The sequence below is a fragment of the Hippocampus comes genome, unplaced genomic scaffold, assembly GCF_001891065.2.
Source record: "Hippocampus comes isolate QL1 unplaced genomic scaffold, H_comes_QL1_v1.1 scaffold239, whole genome shotgun sequence".
NCBI classification, from domain to species: Eukaryota; Metazoa; Chordata; class Actinopteri; order Syngnathiformes; family Syngnathidae; genus Hippocampus; species Hippocampus comes.
Window position 1 is genome coordinate 47292 of NW_017804884.1, and position 5035 is coordinate 52326.

The following is a 5035-nucleotide window of genomic DNA, read 5'->3' on the forward strand; positions in this document are numbered from 1 at the left end:
ACCATCCGCCCCCTCATTACATGTTATGTCTTGTGACTTGTTGTTACTGTCATATGCTTTTATGTGCATCGGGTATTTTTTTCTCCTAGACTTAAATTATCCTCAGAAGAGGATAGTTCGAGCATGTTTTTTTTCCCTCTCCTTCCCTAGTGTTTACTTTCTTACTAAGATCTCGGGGCGCTGTACACAAGGGGAGTACCGACAGGCCCTTCGCACTGTATCCCATGTCCGTCATTGTTTTTCATGTTTCTTGTGCAGAGCGTGCCTGTTAAGTCCAATTACCCCATGGGGATGAATAAAGTTTCCTGAATCTGAATCTGAAAAAAAAAACAGCACATGGTACATAATCTTGAAGTCATACTTTTGACCCATGTTTCTGTGTCTAATAGGCTACTCTTTGCGTGTTTTAATTAAATATGCTAACATCATTTGTTGTGTCTGGAAAAAGTGGAATTTTGACTCGAGGAAAGATAATCTGTCCGTCACAATATGTTTGCTTGGCTGATTTTCGATAATAGCCTCATCTATGCTAATAGTCGAATGAGAGTGTTCAAGGTGGTTAAAAATTCTAAAACAAAAAGTGCCACAACAAAAAATAAATGCAGGTTCGGAGAAGCTATATTTCATTTCATGCTGTGTATGACTTTCCAAGCATGTCTGTAAAGTGAGAGGAATGTCGTAGTGCTACTGGTTGTGGATCAGGGATGCTCAGCCACCCCTGGGCAACACGGGCAAGCTGGATGAACTGCAGGTTGGGGGGTGGGGGTAGAAGAGGAAGGCTGCCATATTTCTTTCAAGGGTGCTCTGTGTCCGTGTGTCTATATGTGAGGAAACCCTGGGTGTGTGGGGGCTATTAGAGGAGGGTGTGTGACTTAGTGCTGGTAATATTTTCGATAGTGGTTGAGGTGTGTGCGCGTGTGCGTGGAGGAATTGAAGTGTGCGTGTGTGAAAGTATGTGTACGGCTGGGGATGTATATACGTGTGTGTGTGTGTGTGTGTGTGTGTGTGTGTGTGTGTGTGTGTGTGTGTGTGTGTGTGAGAGAGAGAAAGAGAGAGAAGGGGGTTGAGATGTATATGCAAGTGTGTGTGTGTGTGTGTGTGTGTGTGTGTGTGCGTGTGTGTGTGTGTGTGTGTGCGTGTGTATTTGAGATATATCGTGTGTGTGTGTGTGTGTGTTTGTGTGTGCGCACACCCGCAGCAGCCCCCAGGCCGGCCCCATAGTAATTACACACTTCAGTGGCTGGACCGGGAGGAAAATTGAAGACCTGCATACGAGGCCCCAGCTGCCTCACTCTCCTTCTCCATCAGCCTATTTCTGATTGAGCTTCAACACACATACAGTTGATATTCTGTGCATCCCTCCCCCACCACCCATGCACACACATTTTTATTAGAACTATGTCTGCACATACACACCGTTAGGATATTTTCTCTTTGGTATGCACAAGCGCTGTCTTTCTATGTCGTCCATACACCTCATACAGACACACACTTCAGTTCTCAGAGGAAATGCTCATGAATGCCATAATTGTTGCTACCCTTCCATTAAAGTATGTGTGTCGAACTCGAGGCTCTGTGGCCAGAGCAGGCCCACCACCTTATTTTTTGAGGCTCACGAAAACAAAAGTTCTATTTTTTTGTTGTCATTTTTTCCCCCAAAAAAAAAATGCTGTCCCAATTCTTTTTTTTTAAATTCCCTCCACTATAACAGATATTACAAGTATTTTTTTCCACAAAATCCTTTCCGAAGAGATTGACATTACAATGTTCTGTTATAAATATAGCGGCACTTGGAAATGTCATGTTTTGCATTTTAATGTACTGGACGGAGACCGTTGAATGTATCCAAATGAAAATTTGTCAGAAAAGCCTGAAAACATTGATGGTGCCTGAATATACCTGAATAAGACTGAATATTGTGACTTTCTGGCAAAGGGCGTGGCCATTCCAGTGGTGCAAAGTCTGATGATTTAATGAACAATAAACGTTGCTAATACTTGACTCAGAAGATCCTATCTTCTCCGAAATTCACATTTTTGATAAAAGTCCAGGCCTGAAGACATCTACAAACTTATTTTTGATTGTAATGGTAGCACGACCTACTGGCTACAGGAAATTAATGTTTTATTATTTAATGTTTTTCTTCTCGCGGGATAGCCAGATCCACTTCATATTTGCTCAGAAGAGTGTTTAGGCCTTCACAATAATAAAACACAACATTTGTGAGTTTTCACGAAGTTCGCTAAGAGCACAAGGCTAATTTTGAGGGTCTAAACATGAACGAAATCTCATGAAACTTTTTAACAACGCAGCCCTGGTTGTACGTTTTACCTACGAAAATTCAATGCTACTGTATATCTAACAGGCCAAGACTAGGTAAAAGTCTCTTGGAGTCATATGCAAAATTTAACGGAAAGTTCACCATTCTGAATTAACTTTAAACGTCTGCATCGCCTTAACTACAAAAGCTACTGTAACTTGACCAGATTTCTCACATTTGATGATAGAAAGACATCTACAAATCATCGTAGTGGTATCGCCACCTACTAGCTAAAGGAAATGTTCAGGGTGTAGTGCGACTTTAGCCCGAAGTCAGCAGAGATAGGCTCCAGCACACCCCGTGACCCTGTACACCAGGGGTGGCCAACCCGCGGCTAGCGAGCCGCATGCGGCTCTTTGGCTTTTTCAATGCGGCTCCCGGGCTTTCACACGCCAAGCGTCGAAAACGCCTCGGCAGTGGCGATGCCATTCAAACAAGGCGCTAAATACACAGAACGTAGTACGTCAGCCTATCATCAATCCCGTTACTTGATTGACATAGAGGGCAACCAATCAGATGACTGCATCAGCACTCATGCGCAAAGAACAGCGCTAAGCGCTAAGCTAGTCAGCGAATTACCTCTGATTTTTAGGCAGGGGTGCCTAATACGTCGATCAGAATCGACCGGGAGCCAGCAAACTGATCCCAAGTCGACCGCAAGGGGTGGGAGGAGGAAATGGGTGGGGAAAAAAAAAAGATTTGCTTGTTTGTATCTTTCGCGTTTGTTCATTTTTGGGCCGTTCCGACTGTTGCTCATCGTAGTGTGAGTGCATATGTGCGCACGGGAGTGCACTGGTAGGCACCTGCTTCAGTGCTTGCTTGCGTGCGCGCGCGCGCGCGCGCGCGTGTGTGTGTGTGTGTGTGTGTGTGTGTATGTGCGCGCGCGCACGTGTGCGCGTATGTGTGTGCGCACGCGCAAGGAAGGTTATGATGCGGCTCTTTGCAGTAACACAGTAAAAAAATTGTCTCTTCGTCTCTGACTGGTTGGCCACCCCTGCTGTAACCCATAAGCCGTGTTGAAAATGGATGTATGTGTGCAATTCAGGAGAGATGCAATTCATGATCCACAGCACATGCCACCAAGCATCTGGTGACCAGGATTACTATAGTTTGGGATTTTTCATTATAGTTTAGTTTTTATGTCGTTTTGTTTTTTTATTTCTGGTTCAGTTAATTCTAATTAGTTTCTAGATGGTATTCCTGCATGTTTACTGACCAGTAGCTTGGTGGCCGGTGAAATAAATCCAGTACAGTAACAGTGGTCTTTTTGCCTGGCTGGGATTTTCTCTCTATCGCTATCAGGAGATGGTTGCAGAGATGCTGGTTTAACCAGGTACTCTCTGTGGACATTAGTGTGAGTACTACTCAGATTTACTTTTAGATCTTTTAAATTCATAGTGTTTTACACCTTATTCAATATGCCGCACATGACCCCCCGTCTCTGTGACAAGGCATTTGCTTTTGTCAGAGACGCAATCAAAATCAAAATAATCCCAAATGGGGCTTGCCTTTTTCTCCCAACTTTCCCCCATTATGTGATTGTTTTGTTTTTGTTTTATACCTATTGGACCTCATTGTCAGCGCCTTACGTCACTTCGGACGTCGTGTTGGCTGTACAACTGCCATAAAACCCCCAGCACTGTGTTTTACATTTTAAATGAGCACAAAAAGCTTATGAAGTCAAAAACAAATGATATTTAACCCCATGGTTGAGATGCCGGGGGCCGGGGGGGAGGGATCGATACACCTCTACCGGCCTTGGACGCCGGCCGAATTTCGAGACATCGCAGCGTCACTTCCAAAACCGAAGGACGACCCGGACGAGTTCGTGAGAGAATTATCGGATTTGGTCCACAGTCACAGGCTTAACGCGAGTGAACTTTTGAAATTGCTCTCATTGACTACCAGTTCGAAGTTTGGCGCAGTTGTGGGCAACTTTAATGGTAAAAAAGCCGCGGGAGGTTATCTGTGCTATGATGAACTCACGCAGCTAGGGGGACCCCTTGACCAAATTATGGAACGTTGCGCCAAGGCATACCAGCGGACGCAAGATCCAAAACAAATTGCCACATGCATTCAAAAGGCTGACGAGACTACGGACGATTTTTTCCACCGTCTGCGGACAGTGTTCAAAATACACGGCGGTATCCCTGAGACACAGTCAGACTTGTTCAATTCGCATTTAAAACAGCATTTGTTGAACCAAGCACATCCTGATGTTACTCAATATGTTAAAAGACATAATTTGAATTGGCCAACATGTTCGATCGATGAGGTTTTGAATTACGCACGGAATTTCGAGCGACTCGAGAACAAGAAAAAGAAGAATGAGAGTCACGTGACCAACATTTATTACGCCGCAAAAAACCCACACGCACACAGGAAGACCCCGGGTCCTCCTTATAAAGGTAATAAACAAATAAGGTCGTTTGCTCCCTTCAAATTAACCCCTAGGGACCAAAAACGTTTTGTTGAAGGCAGATGTTTCCTTTGCGGGCAAAAGGGTCACATGGTTAAAGAATGTAAACAACAGCGAAAAGACAGGCGCGTGCGGGAACGTGAGAGTAGCACGGGGACCTCCTCATCAGATGAGGAGGATTCCCGACCGACACGGAATAAAACAGATGGGGTAGCTATGACAGCGGTAAAGGCATCTGCGCCTTTGTTCAAATCCCCTACCTCAAGTGAGGACGAAGGTGACATTTCAGCCGGTAG